Consider the following 15,680-nt stretch of genomic DNA (forward strand, 5'->3'; position numbering starts at 1 on the left):
AGCAAAGTCATATTTTGGCACTAATTTTACATGTACAGTTTCTCAGAATTGTTACTGATCAAGAAATTAGCTCTTATATTTGATTGTGGCAAATATATTTGGAAAGTCCAACTTAAATTTTTGTTTTATTTCTGGAATGTTTATTTAAAGAAATGTTTAATTATTTAGATGTAGAAAGAATACATTAATTTGTGGTTTTAAATAATTTGTTTTCAAAGGAAAATGTCTGTACTAGCTGGACTTATGAAGACTAATCCAAGCTCATATGTTATTTCTAAAATATTTTGAATGCTATTCGTCATTAGACTGAAGTTAAATTGTAATTGGTACAATTTAATTTTTATAATTCATTATTTTGTTAGGATGAATCAACATGGTGATATAACTTTAGTTATATCACTGCCTTTTTCAATGATACCATATACCATTTATTTATGTATAAAACATAGGGATTGAAAGGCCAGGTCCTGCAATAAAACTCACTGTCTTCAAACCTGGCACTAAACTTCAAACCTGACATTACATTCATCATGTAAATAAAAGGAGAACTAAGAAAAATTACTGACCTCTCTGTGACTGTTCCCCTGTCAGAAAACTACTGAAAAACAATGAGATGTATTTCAAGGTTACTGTATGGAATCACTAAGATATACAGATACTTACAATGGTATCTTGCATATAGTGACCAATGTGATCTATTACTACCATATAAATCTAACCAGCTGTATCGGGGCGCCTGGGTGGCGCAGTTGGTTAAGCGTCCGACTTCAGCCAGGTCACGATCTCGCGGTCCGGGAGTTCGAGCCCCGCGTCAGGCTCTGGGCTGATGGCTCAGAGCCTGGAGCCTGTTTCCGATTCTGTGTCTCCCTCTCTCTCTCTGCCCCTCCCCCGTTCATGCTCTGTCTCTCTCTGTCCCAAAAATAAATAAACGTTGAAAAAAAAATTAAAAAAAAAATAAAATAAATCTAACCAGCTGTTAACATTATCTCCCTTCAAAAGTATTATTTAATAAACATGTTTTTAAAACGTATTTAAAGTATCCCTGCCAGTAGTAATCTCAAAATCCGTAAGTTACCTACTTATCCCTTACCAACTATCACAGCAAAGTAACTTGCTGCTCTCTTGTTTATCAGTGTTTTACTGTGGAGCAACACAGTATCTGAAGTAGGGAAACATCATCATCATGTAATTAATCATTACACTCCTCTTGATATTACATTAGTTAGTCCAAAAATGATTCATATCATAAAGTTCTCAGCGCATTTCTCTGGCAAATATTCATTTCATAAACTTTGCATGATCATCCTCTATAGTGTTTTGCAAAATGGATATGATATAAATCTGCTGTGTTGTAACCAGCACTTTATAATAAAATAAACAGAATAGTAAAGAAACTAATATACATGATAAAATTGTTATGAATTTTTATTTGTTTTTGGGATGTGTATTTCACACTGTGTAGTATGTCATAGATTAAAAAAAACCTGAAAGACACTGATATATTATAGAAAAATACTGTGATCTCTATTGTTGAGACCAACAAATATACAATGCAAATCCTGACACTGAGTAAATTTCATGATTATACAGAGGCAGTGTTTACATGGAAATAACATAGGTAGCAAAGGAAAATTAAGGGAACTGAAGTGTAAAGATTTCACCATCAGGGAAGAGATGAAAGAGGATTTGGAAAGCTTCCTATAAATTGTAGTGCTTATGGTAATTTTGAGAATGAGTAAGAAACTCAGTCCTGAAGAGACTACTGAAGAAAGTCCCAGGGCATGTATGACAATAACATAATATTTTAAACAAGAGATTTAATAGGGTCAAATTAATACAGATCAAGAAAACCAGGAGCTGGATCTAGGAAAAGATCAATAAAATTCATAAACCTTTCACCAGACTCATCAAGAAAAAAAGAGAAAAGACTCAAGTAAATTAAATCAGAAACAAAGGGGAAGAAATAACAACTGACACCACAGAAACACAAAGGATTATAATAAAACGTATGAAAAATTATATGCCAACAAATTGGACAACCTAGAATAAATGGATAAATTCTTAGAAGCATCCAAAACTGAACCAGGAAAAAATAGAAAATTTGAACACACTGATTACTAGCAATGAAAGTTAATCGGTAATGAAAAAACTCCCAACAAACAACAGTCCAGGACTAGATGGCTTCACTGGTGAATTCCACCAGATGTTTAAGAGTTGATACCTACCCAAACTATTCCAAAAATATAGAAGAGGAAAGAAATCTTCCAAATTCAATCTGTGAGGCCAGAATTACCCTGATACCAAAACCAGACAAAGACACTACAAAAAAGAAAACTACAGGCCAATATTTCTGATGAACATAGATGCAAATATTGTCAAGAAAATATTAGCAAACTGAATCCAACAATACGTTAAAAATCACTCACCACGGTCAAGTGGGATTTGTTCCAGGGATCCAAGGGTGGTTCAATATTTTCAAGTCAATCAACGTAATACATCACATTAATAAAAGAAAGGACAAGAACCATATGATCATCTCAATAAATGCAGAAAAAGCACTTGACAAAGCACAACATCCATTAATGATAAAAACTCTCAGCAAAGTAGGTCTAGAGGGAATATACTTCAACATAATAAAAGCCATCTATGAAAAACCCACAGCTAACATCATACTCAATGGTGAAAATGAGACCTCTTAGGGCATGAACAAGGAAAGGATGTCCACCTTCATCACTTCTACTCCACAGAGTACTGGAAGTCCACAGCAATCAGACACGAAAAAGAAATAAAAGGCATCAAAATTGATACGGAAGAAGTGAAATCTCGTACTATTTGCAGGAGGTATGACAGTAAAAACAAAGAGAGGGAGAGAGTGTTAATAGAATCAGAGCTGCCTTTTAGAAGGATAAATGCTGGTCAGAGTTTCATTCTCAGTCCAGATCATTTGAGAACAACTGTAAATTACATTAAAGCTTCCAGGGTGAACAAGTGAGGCAGTCTCCCTACCTACTTCCCCAATGCAATCTGTCTCTCTGTGAGAGTGATGTGTTGAGGGGTGGTACATAACTCAAGCGGTTCAAGTGAGTTAGTCTTTGGAATTTATCAGAACTACGTGGTGGAAAATGCTTGATTTGCTATTTTGTTAAGCAGCTAAGAGGTAGGACTAGGGCTGTACTAGCTTATCCTTGTCAGCATTTGGAGGGAGGATCTCATAACAACATATGATCACACTGAACTAACATCTAAGCACATGGAGACTAGGCAAATTCAGTTAAAAGAATCCCTCCAAATCTCCTCCTCCTTTTTTTTTTTTTTAAAGCTAAGCTACTTTGTATTGGTTTCTTGCTACTTAAAATTAAGAGTTCCAAAAAAGCATAATTCTGTTCTGACTTGGGTGATGTGATTTAAAAATGCTTCTAAGTCTGTGTCCAAACTCAGGGAGAAGAGTTTGCTCTGACTGATTAGTGATGTCTGCCCTGGGCACTGGAAGGATTTTGTAGTAACACTCAGGCCACATTTGTGCCTTCTTTGGTCTATACTCAAGCTGTCCTATATGGTAGTAAACAGCTACACATATATTTAAATTCAAATTTATTGAAAATTTTCAACAAAAATGTATCTCCTCAGGCATACTAGCCACATTTTGTTTAATGTCAAGTGGCTACACTTGTCTAGTGGCCACTGAGTTGGATAATACAGATATAGAACTTTTACACCATTATTTTCAAAGAACCACACAAATACAGCCATTGTAGGTAGTAAATGCTCTCTGAGAATTTCTTCTGTGTTACCTACTTAAAATGTATACATAATAAAATTAAAATAGACAATTCCAATTAAATATGCTGAATACTGAAAACTAAAGTGAGTATCTCAATGTTTTATCTACATTCTTCAGGTGGTTTGCATCTTCCCTTTTTATAATCTGGAAATGTAAAATAGTAGTTCCTCAAGAAGTAAGGTGGTCCAAATGCTATAATAAATTAATTTTCAATAAACCTTTCTGGAACCTACTCTATGTGCCTTACTTACTCTGAAGATTGTAAGCTCATTAATGGCAAAAATCCTTTATTGTGTATATTGATTTCTTTACTCACTGAGAGATACAGCACAAAGTGTGGTTTTGTCAGATATGGAATAAAGATGTTACAAACATTCTCTTCAAGGACATATTTACCATCTAATTGGGAAGAACGAGATAAAAATATCAGTATGAAATATGATATCTAATAATTAACATGATTGCCAGCTTTTATAGCAAAAATTATGGTGAAATGGGAATATAGATAGTGAAAATATCAGAATGAAGGTCTTATAAAAAATGACTTTTGAGGGGCGCCTGGGTGGCGCAGTCGGTTAAGCGTCCGACTTCAGCCAGGTCACGATCTCGCGGTCCGTGAGTTCCAGCCCCGCGTCAGGCTCTGGGCTGATGGCTCAGAGCCTGGAGCCTGTTTCCGATTCTGTGTCTCCCTCTCTCTCTGCCCCTCCCCCGTTCATGCTCTGTCTCTCTCTGTCCCAAAAATAAAAAATAAACATTGAAAAAAAAAATTAAAAAAAAATGACTTTTGAATGTATCTTTTATATGGATAGGTATGGATGTATCTTTTATATAGAATATATAAATCTTGAGATAAAAATAAGAATCTCCAAAGCAAATAGTTTGGGAAACAAACTATTTATAAAAGGGGAGATCGGGAAACAAAAATACAGGTAACTTCTGGCTAGGTAAGTTAAGGCCACTTGATGAAAAATTTAGAATGTCAGGATAAACTTTTATTACATGCTGCCTTAACACAAAGACGGGTTTTGAGCAAACAGATAATGGTTTCCTCCAGATTTCTTTCCCATAAAGGACACTTTAATTTCAAAAAACCCAGTGAGTGGCTGAACATTTAAAGAAAATATAATTGCAAACATTTCATCACTTATTTTCTGTCACATTTTAATTTATTTCATTAGATATGTCTAGAGATACATAAGTGCATATATTTGCATGGAATATTTTCCCCAGTGTTTCAAGTTATAAAATTGTGAATATTACAAATTAGGAGTCTTTTTTTTTTCAATCATTCTTATGATTATACAGCAGATGGCTAAATGCTTTTAAAATCTTAATTATTATTTTTTGCCAATTTCTCATTCCAATCTTATCTAAAATGTCCTGCCTGTTTCTAATTGAGCATTTTACGGGGAGTGAAAAATATGTCATTAGAGTTTGTTACAGTTAATTATAACGAATTTGAGACATAATTCTGTAAAAGCACCATCATTTCTTATTTATACGGTCTTCAAATTATTAACATTTTCTTATCTTACTCTCCATGAAACATGATAATATATTTCCTTTTGGACTTAGATACATCTTAGGAATCATTTGCTCCAAATCTTTTCCTTAAAAAATCTGAATCCAAATCATGAAATGCTATGTTTAAGGTCAGATATTAGTGACAGGGTTAAGACCATAGTTCTAGATGCCTTTTACCATTCCACGTCTTCCGTAATTATACTATGTGGCTACTACTAACAACCCCTACCATGAATGTCATACCATCGTTCTCAGTAACTCATACAGGTAATATGTACTGAGACTACTACGTATCAGTCACTGTGCTGGGCACTTTCATGCAATATCTTTATTGCTTATAATAATTCTGCAAGGCAAGTATTTTCCATATTTGACATTTGAGGCTCAGAGAAGTCCTCTAACTTTCCCATGGCCACATAGTTTGAAGTGGTAGCAGTATGCTGTAATTCTCAGCCAGATCTAATTCCAAACCATAAGATTATTTGCCATGCTTTGTCCTTCTAGGGCATAATAGCTTTTTCATACTAGTTTCCCCCACAAACAAATACTTTGAGTTAGATTTTCAAAGTTCTTACAAGGTTGTTTAATTATCACACAATTTGCAATTGATTCTTGCTCTTGGCTCTAACTAGTTATCATCCATATTGCACATACAATCTGTGAGACCAGCTTCTTGTTTATTGAATTGTGAAACTTCAACCATTTTGTTCCTTGATTCTAACCTAACCACAACTAACTTTTGAATAAATAATTCTTAGGAACATTAATTTCTATGCTTTTTATAATTTTTAAATTAACAAATACATATAAATCTGTATTTTTTCTCTATCACAAGAAACGTTACTATTCTAAACCATTTATTTTTTAAGTAAATACTAGTAATTTATCAACTGCAGCATGCATAATCACTAAGAAAAAAATGAAAAAGCAAAAAAAAAAAAAAAAAAAAAAAAAAAACCCAACAAAAATGGCTGGTTGAACTATGAAAATACTATCCAGTAGATCCATTCAGATTTCAGACGTTTGTTTAAGAAATTAGCATTTTAGAATCAACGAAATAGTTTAAAATGGCTAACTTTTCATAATCAAAGTGATTAGATCTATCAAAAGGTCTGCTTTTAAAAAGTAAATTATCTATGTAGAATATTAAATCCTATTTTAAACAGGAACTAAATTTTCTAATTTTTGGAGGGCTATGGTTGGTTTTTCTTATCTTTTCATATCTATAGAGTTTGATATAATGAGAAAAGTAAGAAAAACACAGAAAAAAAATCCTTATAATTCCCAAATCGTGCTTACACGGTAGTTTAAACTCCGTTGCAACCCAATATTTCATCGAATTTATTTTCAAAGTACCAAAATCGATAGGGTGTTGGTTCCTATTAAGGAGATGACATACAGAAGAGGGGATAGAAGGAATTATCACAGAATATTTCATTAGGCAAAGACTTCAGCACAAAGTGTTGGATTCCTTCCACAATGTGATTTTAAAATTATTTCAGTCTATTCTGTCACAGTTTTAGCACATGGATTTGTTAGTCATGACCAAGCTGAGAAAGACAGTCAATCATTTATGTTAATCTTTAAAAAAATCTATTATAATTAATTGGTAAGAATTCTATTGCTTAAATATAAATCTGTCATCTCGAAAAGTTGGAAAGCTATGTTTAAAAAATTTTTTAAATATTTTACAGGTTTAAAAGTCAATGGTGGACTTCTGGTATTAACTCCGACACGTAAAGAGCTTAGAAATCTTCACTTCCATCCTCACCACAAGAAAAAAGGCTGAGCAAAGTAAAAATCAAAGTGGTTTTCTTAGATCCTTCAGAGAATAGAGGTCTCAGAGCAAACTGCTACCCTGAAATCTGGAGAGCCAGGAAAATACAGAAAATCACAGCTGAGATCAGTTTACTGGAAGCAGAAGCCACTGGAGCCAGTAACGGGTAGGAACATCTAAATGTAATTTTGATGAGTTGCTAGAGGCACAAATCGCTCAAGGCTGATATGGACTAACTCACTGGATGGGCTTAATCTCAGGGGGTTTTACACATAAGAACCAAAGCAGGTTCTCTAAGTGAAGATCAGTGAAAAGTCCCCTCCTATGTAAGTGAGGGCAAGGAGCAGGGATGGAAGAGAGGAGAAAAGTAACCATTTTGAAACATCCCCAGGGAAAAGGTAACAATTTAAAAATCCGTACATGAGAAAAACCTGCCCTGCAAGGGAAAATATTTTACCAGATCTTTACTTGACCTGGAGGGTAGAACAATAAGCCTTCTCCAGCACCTTCTAGCCTTTCTGTCTCACTTAAGCAGAAACAGTTCTGGAGGTCACAGATCACAGATTTAGGTCCACTAAAAAACTTAAGTTTAAGCATAAGATTATAGAATACTGATGTTCCCCAACGTCTGACCACCACATCAATAGGGTTCCAACATAAAACAATGGATTATAACTAAGAGAGCTGTAAATGAGACTCCATTTATAAAGAAATTCTTAGGGAAATCCTAAGAAAGGGAAGGAAAACAAACAAAACCAGGAAACTCTGTCAACTACAGCTACAGTAAACATTAAAAGCAGTCCAGTTCCAGCCAGATTAACATAAAATCCACACCAAAAACTTAACCACTCAATTCCTATTTTCTAATATCAGATCCAGCTTTCAACAGAAAATTGCAAAGCATGCTAAAAAGCCAGAGAAAACACAGTCTAAAGAGATAAAGCAAACATCAGGCCAGACTCAGATAACATAACGATTTTGGAATTATCGGATAGAGAAAATAACTGAGTACTATGTGAAGGGCTCTAATGGAAAAAGTTGACCACATGCAAGAACATATGGGTAAATGTAAGCAGAGAGATGGAAACACTAAGAGAGAATGAAAAGGAAATGTTTGAAATCAAAAGCACAGAATGAATGCCTGTGATGAGCTCCTCAGTTGACTGGACATGGCTGAGGAAAGAATCAATGATCCCAAAGATATGTCAATAGAAGATTCCCAAGCTGAAAGACAAAGTAAAAAAAGAACACAATATCCTAGAACTCTGAGACAATTACAAAAGATATACTGTATGTATACTGGTAATCCCAAAATAGCAAGAAAGAACGGAACAGAAGAATATTTAAATAATGACTGAAATCCATTGAAAACTCTGTATAGGAATTTCAGGAAATGAGGATCAGTATAAATTCCAAAAGCTAAAGACCTAGGAGTATCATATTCCAACTGCAGAAAACCAAAGACAAAAGAGTATCTTCAAAGAAAGCGGAGGACATTAGAAAGCAACCTGTCTAGAGAGTAACAAGGGTACAAATTGTATCAGATTTCTGGTCAGAAACCATGCAAGTGATCAGAGTGTACTGAAATGTTTAAAGTGTTGCAAGAAAAATCCACAGCAATTTAGAATTCTCCCTCTGTCCCTCTCCCCTGCTCCCACTGTCCCTCCCTCCTTCTCTCTCAAGAAAAAACAAACAAATCCACAGAAGGTACAAAAAGAGAGGAAGATAAAAAAAATAAATAAATAAAGTAAGTATGATGATTAGAAAACAGTTACAAACATGGTGGTAATAATATAACGATATCAATAACCACTTTACTTTTTCTTTTTATTAGAGAGAGAAGGAGAGAGAGAGAGAGAGAGAGAGAGAGAGAGAGAGAGAGCAAGCATGAGCAGGGAAGAGGGGCAGAGGGAGAGAGACAGAGAATCCCAAGCAGGCTCCATGTATGGTGAGGTCTGGGGTCATGACCTGAGCAGAAATCAAGAGTCAGCACTCAACTTACTGAGCCACCCAGGCACCCCCAACCAGTAACCACTTTAAATATGAATGGTCTAATACACTAATTAAAAGAGACTGTCAGACTGGATTAAAAAAACAAAAAACAAAACAAAACATGGGGAACCTCGGTGGCTCAGTCAGTTGAGCATCTGACTTCAGCTCAGGTTATGATCTCATGGTTAATGAGTTCCAGCCCTGCATAGGGCTTGCTGCTGTCAGCACAGAGCCTGCTTAGGATCCTCTGTACCCCTCTCTCTCTGCCCCTCACCCTCCCTTTCAAAAATAAGTGAATTAAAATAAATAAAAAAAAAACCCAACTATACATTGCCTATAAGAAAGCGATTTTAAAAATAAAGACACAGATAGGTTAAAAGTAAAGGGATAGAGAAAAATATGCCACGCTATCACTGGGAAATTACAAATTAAAACCAAAATGGGAAACCATCATAACCTATTAAAATGTTTAAAATCCAAAAAACTGAAACTGAAAATACCAAGTGCTGGTGAGTATGTGGATCAACAAGGACTCTGACCCACTGCTGGTGGGTATGCAAAATGGTACAGCCACTTTGGAAGACAGTTTGGAACTTTTTTTTTTTTTTCACAAAACTAAACATAGTCTTATCATAAGATCCAGCTGTCACACTCCAATGTGTTTACATAATTGGGTTCAAAACTTACATCACACAAAACCTACATGGGAATGTTTACAGATTTATTCATAAATGCTAAAATTCAGAAGGAACCGGGATGTCTTTCAATAGGTAAATGGATGTACAAACTGTGGTTCCTTTATACAGTACAATATTATTTAGCAATTAAAAGAAATAAGCTTACAAGGCACAGGAAGACATGAAGGGATCTTAAATGCATATTGCCAAGTCAAAGAAGCCAGTCTGGAAGGCTGCACACATTATTCTATACGGTTCCAACTATATGACATGCAGCAGAAGGCAAGGCTATAGAGACAGTAAAAATACCAGTGGTCACCAGGGGTTGGTCAGAGAGAGGGATGAATCCATGGAGCAGAGAGGATTTTTAGGGCAGTGAAACTATTTTGCATTATATTGTAATGATGGATACATGACATGACATTACAAGTGAGTCAAAATCTATAGAACTTTACAACACTAAGAGTAAACCTTCATGTAAATTTTGGACTACACTAATAATAATGTACCTAGTAGTTAATTAATTATACCAAATGAACCACACTAATGGAAGATGTAAGTAAGAGCAAATACTGGTGGTGGAGAGGAATAAATGACATGGAAACCCTCTGTACTATCTGCTCAGTTTTTCTGTAAATCTAAACTTAAAGTCTAATAATTTAAAACTAAAAGTCAGGGGCGCTTGGGTAGCTCAGATGGTTAAGCGTCTGACGTTTGGCTCAGGTCATGATCTCAGGGTTCATGAGTTCGAGCCCCATGTCGGGCTCTGTGTTGACAGCTCACAGCCTGGAGCCTGCTTCGGATTCTGTGTCTCCCTCTCTCTCTGCTCCTCCCCTGCTCGCACTCTGTCTCTCTCTCAAAAATAAATAAACATTAAAATAAAATTAAAAAATAAATAAAAGTCAAGGGCAGAAACTAAAACTCGGTTGGGCCCCAGTGAACACAAAGCATCAATTGGTGTTCCTCCTATGGTAGGTGACAGAAACAATTTTGCTGCTATTTTCTGATACCATATTTGGCTCTGAAATGCCAGGCAGATACAAAACTGACAAAACCCTTTATTCCAATGTTGACATTAGTACTGCAAGTTGCACATAGCTTAGAAACAATGTTTGTCACTTTCTCCCCAGTTCCTTGTTTTATCAATTAATGTGGCAGAATGTCAGACCTTAAAAAGTCTTTCCTTAACAATAAGACATTTGGTTTTCACTTGATAAAAATACATGAAACTGAATTCCTTCTCAACTAGAAACATAAAATTAACTAAGCACTCCTTAAATCTTAGCTAAGATCCTAATCTCATTACATGCAATACTTAATGCAATTTCCAAAATAACTATATGAACCAAAAGCAATAATTACTCGCATTTTACAGATGACAGAGTCATAGGATAAAGAGGTTAAGTAAATTTCCTAAGATTGAGGATCCGCATTTTGAATGGGTAGGTGGATTCAAAGCCTGTTGTTACTGTGCCACATTGCTTTTTGATTCTGGGAAAACTGCTGTAACTTTATCACAAAAGAAATATCCTACTAACTTTAAGTGAGGATGACCACCAACAATGGAATTAAGGCAGAGTGCTAAAGATATGTAAAAATAATCCAGTTTTTGTTGACCTGGAATAAGATTCTGAGTGACATTTTTACAAGCATAAGCACTATTTTAGTGCTATCTGTGCAGAAACGTGTGTGCATGCCCACATGTGCACATAAGCATGTGCTTGTGTATCATGAGAAAAACACAGAATTAGAAAGACAGAAGGGGGAAAAACTGATTTTAAAACATAATATTAAAAAAAAAACCTCCTTGTATTAATTCTGGATTATAATAACTCGAATGGGTCACCAAGGTACCACAACAGAACTTCTAACTGCTATTCTGAGGGAGATTTATAAAGCTATATATCTCATCTCTGCCTTCTTTCCAACTTACTCAGTGTGGAAAATGACACCGGCCTTCCAAAGTCTGAACTTATGTTTGGACCCCTTCCATCCTTGAGTCTTACTCTAGTGTTGCTGACCATTAAAATGAATATTTCAGTGGGGCTGGAACAGCCCTATTAGCCCATGCCAAGCTTTATATGGCTTGCACGCTTTAAGAGGTCAATCTAGCCAACCAGTTCACTTTGTTCAAAAGTATTAAATAAATGGAATGACTGTAACATTCAAAGAAAGGCAAAGTTCACTAGGTAAGACCCCAATAATATAATGGAGCATAAAACTTCTAGAATTTTTTTACCATAATATTTTATGAAACATATGTACACACTCACTGGAAATAGAATCCAATTCAAATGGTTTTGAAGGTCAGTTCAAAGTCACCACATATGCAGTATCTTTGTGAGAAATATGTACTATTTCAAAAGCGTCTGGACCCAGAAGCTTCCTTTCTCTATTTTATAGTTTATTATCAGTCTAGAAGGGTACTGTATTAGGGGAAAAAAGTCACCTACTACACTATAATATAATTTACAGCCAAAACATAAAGTTCAGTAAAATATTATAAATTTCAGCATCAACAAATCCTTCTCTCGTGGAACAAAAAGAATCACAGAAGGTAATTCTAAAAGGAAGTGCTATTTTAAGTGTGGGCGATAAATATAAAAGTTGAAAACAATTACTTCATTCTCAACTTCACAACTAATTATGAAATCCTTCCCTGTTCACTGTGGTGAAAGGATCAAAAGACTCTCAATTTCTGTATTTACATGTGAATTACGAATGGGCCTGATTAGAGCCACCTATTTGTATTATTCTGATGTTTCCTAAATGCCCAAATTCTAAGAGCAACTAGGATTCTCCTAAGGGGAAGGAAGTAAAGGTCTACTTTGCATGACAAAGGTCAGATTTCTGCAGACAAACGAAACTTCTGTGGGTGACTGTTCCTAGGTTATCACTGTCAGGCTGGGTCCTGGGAGGTCAAGAGAGGTTCCAAATTGTGCTCACTGCTTCAGGGATGCCCTTGGGGCCACTTTAATCATTTAAGATCATTAAAACTTTTCTTATTCTGGTTCCAGCTTTATCCCCTAAATCTCACTAACACATTCTGGCAATTCAGACCTGATGCAGGTTAAAAGGAAATTGAAGGTACTGCATTTAGTATTATACGCAGATCGAAAAAGAGAACCCACTTATTTAACAACTTCTTTTAAATCCAAGATTGGGTTCAGTGAAATTCAAGTAGACCACAGAGGGTGATAATCAGGCCCCAGTAGAAAAACTTGACTCTATTATAGCTATCCTGGTATTTACACTATGTGATCGATGATGCCACGACTCTAGATCTCATTTAATATGATGTAGGTTTATGTGAAAATCATCTTAGTTTCCCCAATCATTACATATGTTTAATTATAATTACAGTAATAGTTTATTATTTACTTTTTTGGTAATAACTATTAAGCCATAAACATACAACAAATGCTGAAGTAAAAATTATTGCTTGACTATATTTCAGTGCTCTTCCATTTAGTGAAAATATGTCTAAACTTTCACACAATGGATTGATTATAGTTAGAAGAGTACCATTCTGCCTCTTTGTAATTAAGGAAGAGTATCTCTTAAGTATTTTAGATAATGTGTAGAAAACATCTGTATTTAATTATATCATACTTCTCTTAGATGATGGGAATTGAATAAAGAGATATTTTGAAACATCTATACAGATATAAAAGTATTAATGGCTATTCAAGAGTTTCATTGGTATAGTGCTTGAAAAAGTTTCATTTTACAAATCCTTGGCCTAATGCTTCATAAATGTCAGATTTTCAATATAAAAGGAGTCAACTTCAAATACCAGGCAAATACAGAAAATATAACACTAGCAAAGACAAGGGCTGTATCTTTTCACCATTATTACATATCACATAGACACAGTAAATGTCTTTCGTATTAGTACAGATTTGAATAAAATTTTGTAACATACACACTGAGCAGGATTTCTCTTTGAATTCTGTTGTGGACTGAGAATTTTTACAAGAATAAATTAACAGCTTGCTAGTCATTCCTCACAGAGGAAAAAAATCCTAAACTGTTCTCATGGAAACTGGGACACAAAGTGTGGGTTTTTAGTACTTGTTCTGAAGTATTGAAAAAGATCAGATTTTCTTTCTGGATGCTTTACTGGCTCCAAATGCCACTTCTTTTCAAAGTCAGTGTCAGTTCTGCAGTCAGTTTTCAGTCTCCCAGTGGTAAGAATATATTCAAAGGCTGTGTGCACAGCAGGGTAGAAGTCTTTCTCCATGAATGTAACTATATCACTCATCAGTAACCTCCTGCCATAAGGGGACTTATGTTTTCTTTCCTTTTAGTGACTCCTTGGGCTCTTGAATGCCAGTCACTGCCCTGAGACCTGGGGCAGTATTCACATAATCTCTGTCAATAGTTCCTACACATGTCACTGGTGCAACTAAATGTCAAGACAGCAGATCAAAGTCTGCACATTCTAAAACTCATGTCCTTTATGGATCAATTTTCATAAACTATACTCTATGTTTTAGAAATACGTGGAGGCTCAGTCTTTGCTTTCTTCCTTTTATCCCAGAGAAGTTTATTTACATGAAAGGCAATCTGATTTGTACATAATAGGGTGAAATTCTGATGTAATACATAAAACTCATTCTTCCCTTTGCATAGCCTTCTTGAGGTATTTTACTTCTTGAAGCATTTTACTCTACCTATTGTCTTATAGTAGAAATGCAAAACTCTGTGAGCTATTAAAATTAAAAGGCATGGGTTGCTTTCCAATATTTCACTGATCTACCCCAGTACCTGGTACATTAGATGGTAGGTAATAAATTCTTACTTATGATGGATTTATTTTTAAATCTTCATTACGCTATAGGTAAATTATGACAGAATATAGCTTTAGCGTGTGTTTTTACAATCTATATCCATTTTAATTATTCAAGGTTGCTTGGGAAAATGAATATAATTATTTGAAATCATTTCCACTCTCTAGGTTTCATATACAAATTACATACATCTACACTTCTTAAGAAGACCTGAGTAAAATACGATAGACAAAACTATTTTCTCTGAGTACCTTTTCAGGTTATTTCTGGATACAAAAATTTTTAAGTTTAGAACTTTCTCTAAGAAAACATAACATTTAGAATAGAATGTACACATATGCTATTTATGCTTATATCTAGCTAAAGTCTAAATATATTTATTACAGGGGTAAGAGCATGTAACAAATTAAATAAGCACATATCAGAGGGCTGAAAAAAGAGAAGACAAGAAAGCAAATACAAGCCTTAGAGCCAGAGGCATTTTACTAAACTCCAAATAGAAGCTTCATTGTCCAAGTTCCCCTAAGCAAGTTTTTATATAATTACATGAGAGTATTAGGTACAAACCATCACTCCGAGTTCTCTTATAATCTGGGAGACGTTAGGCAAGTCACTTACTCAGAAGGTAGGTAGCCTTGGCCTTATATGTTTTCACCACTCAAACAATTAAAATTTACGGATTTTAAAATGTGTGATGAAAAGAAAGTTTATTATTCCCATTTTTTGTAATAAATGGTTGAGGGTCAAGAAAAATTTAGGTAAATGGAGGAAATTACAGAGGTCCTCATTGGTGGAGATTTAAATTTTCTAAGAAACCAAATTTCTATTTTCCCTAATTCTAATCTTTATTGCTAATAAGACAATAATTTGTTTATAATCCAAACATGATGAACTTTTAAATTTGAAAAGGTACTTTGATTATATACACTGCATCAACTGATGTTGAAACTGGTGTGTGTGTGTGTGTGTGTGTGTGTGTGTGTGTGTGTGTGTGTATGCACACATGCACATATTTGTTTATGCTAAGGGCAGGGGTGGAGAGGGTGTGATAGTTATGATTCAAACCCTTTGACCCTTTCCTCTAGAGGCAAAATTAAATTACAGGTATGTCATGGAAGAGCAAGTGGAGTCTTGCT

The 15,680-nt window shown here is 34.9% G+C and overlaps 1 protein-coding gene across 24 annotated transcripts in view; it reads right to left on the bottom strand.

The window, feature by feature from the left end:
- The window catches only part of HDAC9 (histone deacetylase 9), a 931,635-nt gene that overhangs the window by 422,135 nt on the left and 493,820 nt on the right, over positions 1 to 15,680 (bottom strand). The gene's annotated exons all lie outside the window — the stretch shown is intronic.

This window comes from Herpailurus yagouaroundi, unplaced genomic scaffold (genome assembly GCF_014898765.1).
Source record: "Herpailurus yagouaroundi ecotype Mexico unplaced genomic scaffold, PumYag 100, whole genome shotgun sequence".
Lineage (NCBI taxonomy): Eukaryota > Metazoa > Chordata > Mammalia > Carnivora > Felidae > Herpailurus > Herpailurus yagouaroundi.